Below are 16,307 nucleotides of genomic sequence, written 5' to 3'. Positions count from 1 at the left end.
GAGTGTTTCACTATTAATATTAAATATATACACCTGCGCAAATAAAGAGGTATTGCCATGGCATTATGGACATGTAACTTAAGGCTCAAGACAAATAGGAGTGCATATTTGTGTGTAAAAATTATTAACCACAAACCAGATTCACTGTAGCCCCCTTCCTACCCCCATGAGAAGCCATATAGATCTAGGTGAAAGAGAGAAGTGCACCTTTGCTCAAGACAATTCCTGTTGTCCAAGGCATGCTAGGATCTGCTTGTTAATTATTTCAATGCTGGTTTATGTGCGTTATACTATTAACTAATGTCAGTGTATTAGCCACCTTACAGCTTGATAGATGATCATGCTACCCTGGCATTTGGCGTATTCATCAATTTGACTTACAGTATTTTGGCATGCAATTGCATGCAAGAAAGCCGAAACATTACATCCCTTTTAATTTTGTTCAAAATATTGTCATGAATTAAAAGGCCAGAGATTTGTCATCTTTAATAAAAAATTAGCATCATCAAATGAAAATGCAAGCCAGATAGCAAAGTAAGAATGCAAATCATTTGCGGGTAATAAAATTTCAGAGTTTTTTTAAGGTACAACATCTGAGATGTTATAAAATAAAGGTTCTTTCAGCCTTAACTAGATGCTCAATAATAGTTGTAATAAATGATTAGTTTTGTATCTTAACTATGCTGTGCCACACAGATTACGAAGGCATTCTGTGATTTAATGTATGTTCACAATCTTACAATCAGTAAACTGGCTGAGCTGTACTAGCTAGGTTTTGTCATCTTTTAGTCGTATTAAGACCAAATATAAGTCACCTGCCTCCACTGACACAGTCATTTCTCTTGCTGGCTACCTGTGTGGACCTAACTTCATTTGGACTTCATAGGCACAATGTCCATTTTTACTGAAAGGTACCTAAATGAGCCATAAACATATTCTTGACTGCTTTAACTGTTAACAGAAAGTGCACCCTCAGGATTTTTTGAGTGATTTTTCAGATAACTGGTTTGGCCAATTTAGGTGTGTGTACCCTGGGCATGGTTGAGGGTATAGTGCTGTCTGGACATACCAACAGAAAAGAATTTGCCTGTGCATCTACCCAGAAATAATATTAGTAGCCTCCCACTATCTGATTACAGTATCTGGTTACAAAATATAGCTATGACTACCCTCAGTATATTGCCCAAATTCCCTATTCTCTACCAAAAAGGATGTGACCGAAGTATAGCCATTGGCATTTGCAGAGACCCAAGCTCCTATTCCCAACTCTGGATTGCCTCAGTCTTTCCCTTAATTAGCTTAGTTGCAAGTGAGCCCAGGTGCTGTCTCAGCACACAGGTCCAAGACGTTGTCCTCCAGCTGCACCTTGTCTTAGCCCTCACTTAGGATCTACCAACTGTCCTGGCACTGGCCCGGTGCCCTCTGCTGGCAGTCTACCTTCTGATTTGGGAACAGCTGCAGCTGATACAAACCATCAGTGATGATTGTGCTCACCTGTTTATAAGATGATCCTCATGTTTTAGTTTGTCACAGTCTTAAAAGGGGATTCCTGATAGAAGCAGGGGGAGAACTTTGTCAGTGTTGTGTTATGATAATATTTGAAGGTGGATCTCTACTCCTTCTAAAGGCTTTTTGGGGTCAGTTTGTCATCCTGGAAAGAAGAGAGCTCTATTTCTGGTAGGTGATTTTCTTTGTGTTGCCTGTCTCTCTGTAGTGCTTGTACGGATTGAACTTCAGTAGACTGGAATTACAAAATCTAGATGCTTGAATATTTCTTTTTTTTTCCTGCTTGGATCTTTCAAAATCTGTTGGAGCAAATTTCTTTCTAATGCTGGTGGTTTCTGTGGGAAATAACTCTCTTTACTTAGACCCTTCCTTGTTCCCTTTCTCTTGTTCCCCTCCAAACTCTTCCTTTCTTTAGGAAAGCAAAATGAATTAAAAGAAAAGCCCAAAGTAAAAAAGTAAACTAAACTTGTATCTTTGTTTGCCAACAGCCATCTCTAAGAGGACTTCCCGGGATTATGCTGCATTTTTTAATTTTTTTTTTTTTTTGTTGTTGTTGTTGTTTTGATTTGCACAGGAATTTCTCATTATTAGTCTACAGTATTGTAAGAAGTTATTTTCTTTTTCTTCCACTTGTCTGAAAGAAATACTTGGGAATTATATCTTTAGTTCATTAAAATAAATATGTCATGATGAGTAGAAACTAAATATGTCATGATGAGTAGAAACTAAATATGTCATGATGAGTAGAAACTAAATATGTCATGATGAGTTGAAGTACTCCTTTTCAGTTTAAGTCTGCTTTCTTTGGGGTGAAACTACTTAATACAAGACATATTGTGGAATTACCCAACTAGAGGAAATTTCAGTACCACTGACATCAAATATGCATCTCCTCTTCCCTTCAGTGTTTCTCTATTTATTATTTTTATCTTTGTGTCTGTTTGTATGCTTCATCAAAAATAACAGCACTCGGGTTGGTGGAGTACAGATATTCAGTAGCTGATTAGCACAGTACTTAAAGAGAAAGTTCAGCCAGTAAGTATCCATGATGTTCTTGGCAGGAACCAGACAACTGGAATCGCTGATAGGAGTCAAGGGAAAAAGTGTGGTTTAAATAATTTGTAGATATTTACACCTTTGCTGTGGTTTTTCTTGTTCCACTCCTTCCCCCCCCCCCCCCCCCCCCCCGTATAAAGGCATTAGCAAAAGTGACAGAAACGAGTTATGAGCCATTTACTTTGGCTATCTGGAGGGATTTAATCTCACTTGGGTCATGGAGTTGAATTCTCTGGGAATTGGTGTTACTGTGATAGGCGCTATCTGAAGGCCTGGAGTGTAGAGATAAGACTTTTAAGTCCAGCTGGAATTAGAAGCAATAGAATTAAGTGGATTGTAATGCTGTAAACCTTTTGGTTCAGATCATGAAATGCCTCTGGATGGTAGTTCAAATCTCTTCCAGATGGAGGTTTGGCTCTGGGACCTGTATGCATGACAAATATTAGCAATGTCAAGGACTTTTTTGGAGCATGCACAGTGAAATCAGCCTTACATGGTTCAGTATGCTTTTTGTTGTTCGGTCTTATGGTTTTCTTAATATGTTGAGGAGGATGGCTTACTTGTTTCAAAAGGCTAATTTTCTGCTTCACTGTCACTTACATGTTTGTTTGTGTGAGGTTTTTTTTTTTCTTTCAAAGGAAGACTAGGAGAGTGTTTGAAAGGTCATTGCTTCTATAATAAATGAGGCAAGGCTGAATATAGCTGGCATATGCATATCAATTTGAGATAACAGGGATTGCTATAATGAAAATCATAAACCAGCTATAAAGCAGCTATTAAGAGCTGGGGTGTTTTGGTTTGGTGTGTTAGGTTTGGTTTTTTTGTTGTTGTTGTTCACCCTCCCCTTTGAGTTAGCTTTTCAAGGAAATGCTTTAAAATAGTGGATGCGTGGAGACCTACCAACAAATGTTTATCTGCCATTATGTAGCATATTTTCTGTGATCATACGGTATAATTAGGCAAAAGTGACAATGCACGAGTTGTTAGATTAATTCTATACTTACTTTAAAGATAAGATGTTAGTTGCAAACTGTGGTTGTAGAAGACTATTTTGTTTTTCTGTTCTTAAAATCAAGTGGTTTCCCACTTGGAAGAATATTGGTATAAATTAAAACGAAGGTAACGTAGCACTGAGGTGTAAAATGGCACTCATTACTGTATATTACAGTTCTCTGTATTTATAATGTAACACTTTACTGATCTCTGCTGTTACTGGCATTTCAAATTAATGAAGCTATGAGGAGAAACATTACATCCTGGTTCAACTTTCTGACAAAAAAAAAATAAAAATCCCATGGCAACTGTTTTATAGCTTTTTTTTTTTGGGTACAGGCAAGTAAAGCACTTCATAACTTGAGAGGTAGGGGCAAAGAAGCTGTATGAAGATGACCAATTACTTGGTTTTCCTCTTATCTGGAAAGGATACAGTGTATTCAATACCTTTTGGTTTTCATCAGAGGTGTTCAGTGTGTAGTAGCTGTACCAGATTTCGCAACAAGGTGATACTCTGCTACATTGTAGCAAATAGAATTACCTCAAATTATAATTATCTTGTTTACAGAGTTGAGTTTTGGGGCTATTAGCTGCTCTGCAGGTACAGTGTCTGTTCAGGCCAAAACAGACCAAAACTTGAAATAAAGAGCATAAAATAATATTGAAGAACAGCTTGTACCTAATATAGAAACTGAGTCTTGGAGAAACATGTAAGACTTGGAATGGTGGAATACAGTTATAAAGAGTAGTTGTGTAGAATTGAATGGCTGGGCTAGTGTTTGCGTTTGAGGAAGTTCTGCATATTCTGGTTTATTAATATAGTGTGGTGTACTGCACATCTATACTGTGATTAAAGTGACAGTTCTAGGTCCTTTTCATTATAGCTAAATTTGTTATAGCAAAGCCTGTTGATGATAAATAAAAAGTACTGATTAAGCCACTGCCATAGGCACTGAACTGTAAATTAGTCATAATATTAATTCTAGTTAATCACTTCAATTTTATTTGTTGTCACGGTTTACACTGAGCCATAAGCAAGGAAAACAACATCACAGTGATAGTTAGAATGTTAGTATTGCATAGTAAAATGCCAAACATTCAAATAATGTATCTGTTGTCTTTCCTTGTGACAAAAGAAATGGATATTAAAAGAGATTGCGATAAAAGAAAAGGAATCTTGTTTTTCAGAATAAAATGTGACAAAGTCTGTGGAAATGCAGATTAGTTTGCATTGACTTTCTAGCCAATGTGGATGTACCCTGATTTTATGTCTGAGGGCCTACTCTTTTTCTAAAACTAAAATGCTTGGCAGACATAGTTTGCAAGTAGTCTTAGCCTGAAATGGATTCAGTAATTTGAATGCAAGTTAGAACCTCCATAAATGAAATGCAGACATCATGTCTACACAACTTTTATTCGCCCTGTTCAGAATTCAGTGGAAATTGGAAGTTTACCATGAAATTAAATGATTTTTTTATTTATTTTTTTATGTAGCCTCTAGATGTTCTGTCCTGAATTGTGCATTTCGAAATACCTTGATATCTGTTACCTTTTAAGGTAACCTATTTCTATGCATTCTAATGCTTGTGAAGTGACTTCAGACATAGCATCCACATGTGACTGGAGAGTTATTAATTCTGTACCAGAGAGTGTCTTGCTCTACTGTGTAGGAGGAAACCAAAAGCTAAAGCTGGGAAAGCACTGATGAGCCTGAGACAGGGTTGATACAGAGTGGGGTTATCTAAGTGATGCCTTGCTCAGTTGCCTTTTAAAATTTGCAGGTGTCTGTCTTTTCAGAACACTGGAGCACAGGGAAATTCCATGCTTAAGCTTAAAATTCCTCTCATTTAAGCAATCAGCTCCTAGAATTAAATGACCGTTTCAGAGCAGGTATAAAGAAATGAGGCATTTATCCAATTTAATATTCTTCAAAGCCTGTTCCGTAAGACATTCACAGAGATAACCTTCTACGAGACAAAACTGGGTTGGTAGAAAATTCAGGTGGTAGCAGCACCCCTTGCATTTTATGAATTGGCCTCTTCAAAACTTTCTGTCAGAAAATGGGAAAGTTGGGTTCAAATACCCCTGTAGCCTGAGTTAGTTCACCTTTCCTGTGATTTGGGTGAAAACCATAAAGATTGACTTGAAGCATTTACTGGTTGTGCCAATATGTAGAAAAATCAAAATTAATTAAAAAATTTAAGATTCATGCACAGAGATGTGGAGATAAAAAAAGGCTGAGCTACAGTCTTTAAAGCACTGCTTTAGGAGAAGTAGTCTCAGAATTTGATATTAGATTATAGGAATATGCTTCTGTTACTAAATCATGTTATGCCACAATAATGATCAGGGCTATGAAGCACCTCTCCTGTGAGGAAAAGCTGAGAGAGTTTAGGTTGCTCAGTCTGAAGAGAAGACTCTGGGGTGACCTTATAGCAGCTTTTTGGTATTTAGAGGGCTTGTAAGAAAGATGGGGACAGACTTTTTATTAAGGCCTGTTGCAATAGGACAAGGGGTAATGGTTTTAAATTAAAGGATGGTAGATTTAAATTGAACATAAGGAAGACTCATTTTATGATGAGGGTGGTGAAACACTGGACCAGGTTGCCCAGAGAGGTGGTAGGTGCCCTATCCCTGGAAACATTCAAGGTCAGATTGGATGGGGCTTTGAGCAGCCTGATCTACTTGAAGATGTCTCTGCTATTGCAGGGGGGGTTGGACTAAGTGACCTTAAGGGGTCCCTTCCAACCCAAACCATTGCATGATTTAGTGGCTCTTTTTGGATCAACTGCTCCTTGTACATGCAGTAATTTGATGGCAAAGGCAGGATCCTGAACTTTGCTTTCATGCCAAACTTCAGGAGGTCAGACCTCTAGAATTTACTGGATAGCTGTATAAAGTTGATTTTGTGTGGGGGTTTGTTTTTTGTTCAGTCAATGCTTGTATTCTTCAAGGGATTTAGCATAGCAGATAAGATTCAGAAAAAAAAAAATCAGGTACCATAATCCAAAACAGGTTCTTAGCTGAAGGATTTTCTGCTGTGGGAAGAGATCCTGTACTATCTGTCATGCAACACCAGAGTAGCAGTTCTATTTCACAGGGGTGAGGGCTCCCTTGTCTTTATTTTCGTGTGTGTGTGTGTTTTGGTCCTTTTTCCTGTTGTGTGGGGGTTTTTTGGGGTTGGTTTTTGGTTTTGGGTTGTTTGGTGTTTTTTGTGGGTTTTCTCGTTTGTGGTCTTTTTGTGGTTTTTTTTTTTTTTTTTTCCCCAAATTTCTTTCTAGGCTGTCATACTAGCTGCTCTCACTGGCATTTGTAGACTCAGATTTCTGCCTGCCAGCCAGGGGATCTGCGTGATGGATGGAATCTCTCATAAAGCTTTTACTGACCTGCCTGGCAAGTCTAAATTCTTCAACACTAGCTATGTGCTTGTGTAAAATGCTTAGTGAATTATTTGTGTAAAATGCTTAGTGAAAAAGATGTTGTGTATTAGCAGGATCATGTTGGGGGAGGAAAAATCCAAACCAAACCCTAAAAGCATCATGCTTGCAACATAACCTTAAATGAATCTTGAATGAATCTGAATAATCCGCCTGATGCAGGGGTTTCTGTATTTCTGAATAACTGTAATAAAGATACGTTCACCTGTGAATGCTGTGCTAGGTACATAAAGAGTTTGCAGCAATTGTAACACTCAAATATCAATGACTGAGATGTTGTTCTAGTCTTTGGGGGGTTTTTTGGTGGGTTTTTTTGTGGGGTTTTTTTTGGGTTTGGGTTTTGTTTTTGTTTTTTTTTTTTTTAATTTAAGAAGTCTTTGATATCCTATTACTTTTCTTTTTGGAACATAGGGATGTTGTTGCTGAAGTTGATAAGGTTTCTGATTATGTGTAAAATCAAAAATGGGGTATATAGCAATCTAATTTCTTCAGATACTATAGTGTGTAATCTTGATTTTTATAGTTTTATATAACTGCAGTAACTGAAAAATTTGCTTGAATGCCTTATGAAATTAGAAGTCTTGCTGGTGGCCCTTTTGCTTTAGACCTCTGTGTTGATTAGTTGAGATCTGTAAAAATGTGGAATGGATTCTTTTTATTTTCTTCATTAATATATCTAGTATCCTCAGAACATGGGTCTTTTCACAGGAATGGAAGGGTGACAATTTGGACAAAGTAAAAACAGTGGAAATAAGGGTGCAGTGGGCAACAGCTCAGAGTTCCACAACATGGCAGGAACACGTTGCTAAGGGCAGTATTCTCTCCATATGGATCTAGTACAGCCTGATTTGACTGTCTCTGGATGTGTTGTCTGATGGTGACTTCCAGAAGGGAATCAATGAGCTGATGGCTTCTCCAGGTATTGTTTGTAATGGGAGTGTTCTAGCTTCATCTCTCTGCCAAAAGATGTTTTAAAATCCTTGTCAATGAAAAATATTTAGAATTGACCAATGAGACATGCAATTACCACATCTGAACTAAGTTATTACTGTGGAATATTCATGAGGCTTGGAAACTCTTTATTTTACATTTTTTGTTTGTTACCTTTGTTTAACTAGAACTCATTAATTTGAATTGCAAGATGTTTAATTAGCATTATAAGCAAATGCTAATTGTAGTCCTTGGCTTGTATATTAGCTTATTTTAGATTTTATATTTTTGTATACTACATGTTCATATTTCCCACGCAGACATAGGATATGATTCATTCAAATTGCAGAACTGGCCAGATCTTCTCTACCTAAAGTGTATGAAGTTGCTTAAATGTTTCGGAGAGGAGGGGAAACTAGATTGTTTCGTATTCAACATGAAATTATGGTTGTAATTGGGAAAACAAACAAAAACTTCACGCAGGAAATGTGTCTTCCACCTACCCTGTTCTGAAAGATTTTCCTTGAGGAATGAAAGGATCAGTGTAATCCCTACTTACTGTGAGATACAGAATCACGAGCATGTGAAATTCATACTGAATTTCAAATATGTTTAATAAAGTTTAACCCTAGCACCCAGTTATGGAGAGGTGAAAGATAGGAGGGTTTGTTACCAGATCCTGAAGGTGCCTCACCTCTGAATGGCTGACATTTCTCTGGAGCCCTCTGACTCAAAGGGGCTGACTCCTTGTGTGATTAGGGATAGTTAATTCTTACGGTAATCACTGTTGGTTTTTTGGGTTTTTTTTTTTTTTTTGTTTGTTTTAAGTAAGCCGTATTGGGGTGTGCTCAGCTTGGTCCAGAAGAGGGACATTTCTTTGAGGCTTTGATTTCTCCCATCTGTGAGCTCCTTGGGCTCATGGCTATCTGTCTGCTTCCCTTCAGACAGACTCCTGACCTTGATGGGATTTGCTGGTGTTAACACTTGTAACTGTGGATTTTTTTATTTTTCTTTTATTTTTTTACATGCTATCATTTCAGTGGACACTGTAAATTCATGGCATGTTTAGAGAATTATAGATACTTTCTCCAGTTCCGTTTCCTTCTTTCAATCTTCAAAAACCATTTAATGCCACCCAGACAAAGAGCAACATATTTTGCATTTACAGACTAGAAATCATTAGTCTGACAGATTAGTTGAATGGCATTTGGTTGTTTTTAGGAGCATCTACATCCACTTTCATAGTTTTGTATCTCTCTTGAGATTAATGTTTAACTACATTCCTCTCAAGAAGTCCAGCAACAGAAGGACTCAATTCAATTTCTCAGCTGCAGTTATTGTACTTGAATTCTTTTTGGTGGGGAAAATCCACTGAAATAGCTGTCCAAAAGCAAATTAAGATCATTTGGGTAAAAATTGTTCGTGCAGGCAACACAATGTATATTGTAAAACAATATTGCTGAAGAGGTGACTCTGGACACTTTTATCTTGGGTGTCTTTGTATAAGCCTTCATTATCTAGCTGAAATCAGTGTGATTACTCTTGCAAATCCATGTCCTATAATACGATATGAAAGAAAAAAAGACCACAACTTACTGAAAACATCTTATTCACAGGTTTTCTCTTTTCTATAATATTTTTTTCTTTTCTTTTTTCTTATCTTTTTTCTTTTTTTTCTCTCTTTTTTCCTTTTTTTTTTTTTTTTTCTTCTCCTCTCCTCTCCCCCCTTACCTACATTTTCAGTTAGAGATGCGATTCTCTGATGTTTGAAAGTAACTAACACACAGGAAGTCTTCTTAATTGCTCAACTGCAAGCAGTTCAGCAAATTGTCAGCTACTTCATTTTGGAGGAGTTATAACTATTGACATAAAACTGTCAATTTACTAATTAGGCTGGGCACTTTGAAAGGAAGATTTCATTTCTAAGATACCACTATAAATCAGACCAGTAGGTTCAATCCTGCAAAGACTTAAAACGTGACTAACATTATTCATGAGAGAAATAATACTGAAGTGAAGCTATTCATGTGCTTTATTGTTTGCTCTAAGGACCAAAGTCAATAATAAGCAAAAGATTTCTTCTGATGGATTCTGTAGACTAAGCAGTTACCTCAAGTCCTTGCATTCCTATTCCACAAACCCCTTTAAAACTAGCCCCAGGAATAACTTAGTAGACTTTCTATACTGTGCTCCCTGCTGTATGGGAGATGCCATGTCGAAGTTAGGCTGTGGTAAGTTGGTTAGTTTTACCTGCAACGAAGCGTGGCGTAGGAGACATTCTCACTGCTACTCTGGTATGATGTGCAGAGTAACATCATTCACAGTAGCATGTATTAAAATGCAGGAGAGGAAAAACTCCTGCATGTTGTTAAATAACATACAGGTTGCCTCTTAGATCCATATATCCTATCAGTTGTGTCCTAGTCAGTTAGCGTCAGTCTTGGCAAAAATGTAAGGAAACAAAAAGTTTTGGAACAAAAATTACTTTATTGCTGCTAGAAGTGGCCTCTGCAGGTCTGTGTAAACTGTGAGTAAGCTTTAATTACCTCTGGCTTTGTGATAAGCTTTGTGGCTAAGCAGAGGATTTTGGTTATGAAGGTTGCCAGTCCAGCAGGTTTTACCTCCATTAGATTATTTAGCATAATTTTCAAGTATTGTGAATGGAACATCTGTAAAAGTCTAGCAAGCTAATCAGTGGTAATCTCTTTTATAAACTTTATTTTTACCTTTTCTTTCTGGTGGTGGATGTTGCTAGGCTGTGCTTTGGGAATTTGGAGAAATGTGTTTTGTGCTAAACTGGATACTGCTGTTCAGAGTCTTACTTTGGAACAAAATAATAATGTCTATATGATATCTTAGCATTCAGCAGAAATCTAGCAAGTACCTTATTTGATGAACATAACCTAATTGTTTTCATAATTGTCAAGATAAAGAATGCTGAAATAAATATAGAACTTTGCATTAATGTTATGATGCAAATAAATTTATTTCTTCTGAACTGAAGTGAGATCCCCAGGCTCTTTGCTATTAGGGAAGTGCCATATGAATCTTTTCTGCTGAGTTTAATTGAGTATTGCTTGCCTTACAGCTAGATTTTTCTTAGTAAGTGCTTCAAAAGATTATCAGATTGCTCTCCTAAATTAAGCTTGTTAGGAACTTATAAAATGTGGATTGGTGTATCTGAAAGTCTTAATTTTTCATCTCCATTACTGCACTAATAAAATAGGATGGAAGCTTTTACTTCAATGTGTTATATCCATACTATGCTCAGAAGAAACAATCTAGCATTCAGCAAGGCTGCTTTAATGACAAGTGTGGAATATGAAGAGCAAATCATGTTCTGGGTTAGGAATGCTGAGAAAAAGTAAGAATGTACTGGTTTACCAATAGTAACATCAGGCTTGACCAATACCATTTTGTCTGTCCAAGAAAAGCCCTATTCTTTCTTCCTTTTCACAGACTCGAGACTTTGCCTAGTTCCTCAGAGACTTATCACTTGCTGACCCTTCTCCAGCCTTACCTATCTGTTCCAAGACATTCATGAGCCTCCAGGATCTGACTGTCTGTAGTTGTCTTGCAAGTCACTTGTTTTGAAATATTATATAGGTAGCATAATAAGAATAAGTATTGGAAGGTGTTACATTTTAGAGAAGCAGGCAAGCTTTAGTAAGGTGGTGCTGAGAAGCAGCTCTGATTATTTAGTAGAAATGTCTATGTTGTTGTAGGGAAATGTGTTCCCTTATAAAATGATTTTTCTAGGCTGAAGTGCTTATATTGTGAAAGGGAGCTCAAACTTGTATAGAAAAGAGTAGAACAAAACAACAGCTAAAAGATTGTATGATCTCTGCAAAGTTGGGTTAGGTTTGCGACAGTAGGCAAGATCTAATTCTGTTCTTGTAATGTAAATTGCCTGTGTTAATCTGTGTTTGCATATGTATATTCACTGCCAGAATACATCGGGGGGACAGAGTTGTCCGTCTGTACTGACATGGGAGGCAGTGAATTGCAGTAGCTTGGTGTGGATGCCCCTGTTACACTGGAAAAAGAAAATCAGTTTTTATTAGGTAACCCTAACATTTTGGCAACTTCTTTGTCATGTTGCCTCAAGATACTAAAATAGTGCTGAGGGGTCACCATATAATGATTAGGTCTGCAAATACTCTCATGTAGACAGGTCAATAGCCACTGTTTTGCAGAGGAGTCTGCTCAGATCGTTTGCATTAGATTCAGCACACTTTTCCAGTAGCTTGTATGCCGATTTTTAAACCCTCTCAAGTACCTGAAGTTATTTCTTAAATAATTTTAAAAATCCTTCTGCATTAATACTTATCCCTGGGTTGGGTCATTTGCTCAACATCGTAATGATTTACATCTCTCTTGTAGATATTAGGAGGTACAAAGATGTGTTTTAATGATATTCTGCTGCATATTGCTCACTGGGGGAGAATATAAAGCAGGGAAAATACAAAGCATTGAATGTGTGGCTAGTTTGCAGCCTTTTAAATGATTCAGAGTGTTTGAATTACTGGTTTCTATTGCTGACCTCTGCTTCTGACCTTTCCCTGACTTCACAGGTCAACAGTTGTGTCAGCAACTGCATTTTGAATAATTTTTCATGTGGGATCTCTAGACTGTATTTCTGTTCTTGGAGATTTTTTTTTCCCTTGAGTGCTCATTGACCAGAATTCAGTTGTGTTCTACAGTACAAAATCAGATCTTGGCTAGTGGGTGGAAAAGTGCACTGAGAGTAGAGTATACTGTCCACTGTACTGGGCACTGGTACAATATACTGGTGGAATGTGAGTTTCTAGTACTTCCCTCATACATTAAAAAAATCACCTCAATCCTCCCTGTTTTTCATATGCTACATAGGAGCTTCCTTTCAAATGTAATATGTCATTTGCCAACTTTCTGTGGTCTTCCCCCTGAAAAACAGAAAGAAAAACAACTGCCATACACCCAAATCATAAAATTTTTCATACCTGGTTATTTGAGCATTACACAGCTGTGTTTGACATGACTTTTTCTGTTCAGTGATATACTACTGTTCTATTTCTTTCTTTATTCTGTCATTTTCCCATTTATACACTGGAAAATTCTTGATACATCCTTTTTAATGCATAGCTTTCTCTGTGAGCCATTTGGCTGTGTGCAAGAGGGGCAAGTTGCTTTAATCTCGCAATCAGAGGGCTTTGTTCTTCTCACAGTGTGTTCTTGATTAATGCAAACTAATAATTACAAACACTACAGTGTGTGGCATTATAACACCACAAGTGATTGGCTGGCCTGCAGTTTGACAAGCTTTTCTTAGACTCAAGAAAAAACAATACCAAAATTGCCTTTCAAAGTTTTTATCCCACCAGAATTCCTAATTTTATTTTGAAGCAATTATAGCGATGACATTTAGTAGTGCTATTGCTAAAGAAACATTAACATTTAGCATACACAGGTTTTCTTCAAGGGCAAATGCCTTTTTGCCTTTTTTGGCTTTTTTGTTTGAAGGTGGAAAACTAAAGTTCTCAAGCATGTTGAATCTTTTGGAAGTGTGTTACATTATCAGTAATACTAAAATATGTCCCTGAAGAATGCCAAACACAGACATGGGAAAGAAGATTTACCCTTTCTTAAAAATTTGGAAAGCGAGGCATAGAGTTTTATAGGTGTGGGGTTTTTTTGTTTGGGCGTTTGGTTTTGGTTTTTGGTGGTGGGGGATGTGGTGTTCTGTTACTCTTTTCCCTGGACTCCTGACTGCCAGACAGGTACAAAACCCAAGATGTTCTACCAGTCCACCTTGGACTTTTTCTGCTGGATTAATTTGTCCCTTACGAACTTTAACTCTTGCTGGAACAAAGAGAAAATGCTGTTGACTTAAGCCGGCTCTGGGAGGCTTTCTTATGGGGTTTATGCCCATCATAAGAGTTAATGTAAAGATATGTTGGATAGGGTGGGTTTCTTAAAAGGAAAAAATAGGGAGCTGTTAGCTACAGCATGAGTGAACAGCTGAGTAGTCACTGATAGCGTGGGACTGTGCTACTAGCTCCCTGCGTGTGTGCTTTTAGCATGCCTTAAGTGGAAGATGACATATTCCTATTTCAAACAGGTGCTTCATGCAAAAAGTACTCTTGCGTGCATGAGAAATGTCATGAGGAAACCTTTGCGGAGTGAGAGCACTGGAAGTTCACACCAGGCTAGTTTTCCCTCGTAAATAAGACCTTAAGGTGACAACAAAATTAATACTATTGTTCCTATTAATACAATATATTGCCATATTTGGACCTGATCCTTCACTAATTGTAGTTGAATTTTAGCAGTAGTGGATATTGCATCAATTCCTTTCTGTTCTGGTTTCTTTAAGGGTGCTTTCTTGATTATATTGTGCAAATCAGTGGCTTGTTTCTCAGCTACTTTAAAACTGTGGCATGATCAACATAGTGATGTGATGTCAAATCCGTTTTAAATGTGCACCCTTCTAGAATCTCACTCAACCTTATGAATGGTTCTACATGTTATTTATTTCTTGCTTAAGAATTACTATACCTTCTTACGTGCAAACTACTGAATACTTGGGAAGTTTTCTCCTGAAATAAATTCAGTGAAATTAAAGGATCAATTCTCCTAAAAAGTTAAAATTGAAATACCTGCATCTTATGAAATCAATATAATTATTACGAGGGTTGATAATGCATACCTGTGGAACTGCTTCTACAAGACATTTAAATTGTTTTGGTGTGTAGCAATCTTGTGACTATTTTTGTGTGTATACTGGCATAGCATCATTAACTTTGAGAGTCTCATATTAATTGCGCTAAGATGAAGTAACAGGAAGATTTACTGCTGATGTTATCATGACCAGGAATAAAGTGGTTGTGCTTGGGGTTTGGGTAGATTTTTTTGGGAGGCATTTCTGGTTTTTAGCTTTAGGGTTTGTTTTTTGTTTGGTTGGTTTTTAGTGAGTGTTTCCCCCTATGCCTGTCCCCTCCCTGCCTCTGAAACTTATAAAGCATGCTTGCTTCTTATTTCTCATCCTTTCTTTCTAGTGTCCTCTTTTCAAGTATGGGAAGGAAGGAAACTATGTAAGGATTATCCACATATATACAAACCTACTGAATTCCTCTAAATTGGAAAAAAAAAAAATGTTCTAACAAATGTAAACCAACAAACTTGCATATGAAGGAAGAGGGGTAGATCTTAAAGAAATGTCAACTTGTTAGTCTTATTTTTCTTTAACAAGTCAGTGAGTTACACAGTATCCTTATGGAGAGAAAATCTGGGCCTGAAAAGGGGAAGGGGGGAGGAAATATAAAACTCCCATTACAGCCACTTGACCAGATGATGGTAGTGACTCTAAAACTGCAGAATATCAAAAGCTTGAAAATGTAAGGAAAAAATCGATAATGGCATATTTGAATTGCTTTCATGTAAATTGGGTAAGTATCATGACAAACCACCATCTCAAGAGTAAACTTTTTTAGTTGCTGTCAGGTTGCGTTATGGGAAAGTTGATCAAAGAACCTGCAAGAGAAGATGATTCAGAGGACCTGGTTAATAATAAAGACCTAGTCTTTTAAAATGACTGTAGTATGTTTGTGTTCAGCAACTTCCCAAAATCTGAGAAAGGCACAAGTATTGTGCTTAATTTTTTAAAAAATACGTAGAAGTAAGAGTGCTTGTGATGAAGAAGCTAGAAAGGGCAGCTGAAGAGTTAAAACTTCAGAGGAGATGTGGGAATTATATTGGAATCAAAGATTATGTGCACAAAACTTAAGAAGAACTGAACAGAAGCTGGCATGGCTAAATTGTAGGGGTAGAAAAAAAAGAGTGGGGGAATGTTATTAAAATCAAGAATGCATCCTTCAGAAAAATGAGTAACGAGAAATTTAAAACGAAACAAAAGAAAACCGGGGCGGGGGGGGAGCCGGAAAGGGGGTGGAAGCACCTAATTCCAGCACCTTAAATATAAAAATGCAATTAGGTAAGCAAAAAGTTTATAACTTGCAAACAGCATGAAAACTGTTACTGAATCCTTTTAAAGTATAAAAGGGGCAGAAAGTGTACAAGTCCTCTAGATGATTGCTATATAAAAGAAACACTTGGTGAGGATGATGTATATAGCTGGTTCATCCTCGGGAACAAACAGATGGGCTCAGTATGGAAGAGCCTGGGAAGTACCTACTAGAAGACCCTCTGTTGACCTTAATATGCAGGCTTCATCTGGTGTCAAAGTGGCAGATGGAATTTAATGTATGTTAATATTAAGTGATATGTGCTGGGAAAAACCTGAATTTTATATATACATGATGGATTTTGAGGTAACTATTGCATTCAGGAATGACATATAGGAGCTATGATAAATAATTCCACCAAAATGCTGCCTCTGTGCTTAGT

The 16,307-nt window shown here is 37.2% G+C and overlaps 1 protein-coding gene across 1 annotated transcript in view; it reads left to right on the top strand.

Moving 5' to 3' along the window:
• The window catches only part of PRKN (parkin RBR E3 ubiquitin protein ligase), a 568,831-nt gene that overhangs the window by 168,047 nt on the left and 384,477 nt on the right, over positions 1 to 16,307 (top strand). The window lies entirely within an intron of this gene.

The sequence above is a fragment of the Strigops habroptila genome, chromosome 10, assembly GCF_004027225.2.
Source record: "Strigops habroptila isolate Jane chromosome 10, bStrHab1.2.pri, whole genome shotgun sequence".
NCBI classification, from domain to species: domain Eukaryota; kingdom Metazoa; phylum Chordata; class Aves; order Psittaciformes; family Psittacidae; genus Strigops; species Strigops habroptila.
The sequence above is the reverse complement of the archived record's forward strand: the minus strand, read 5'-3'. Positions and strand labels throughout refer to the sequence as shown.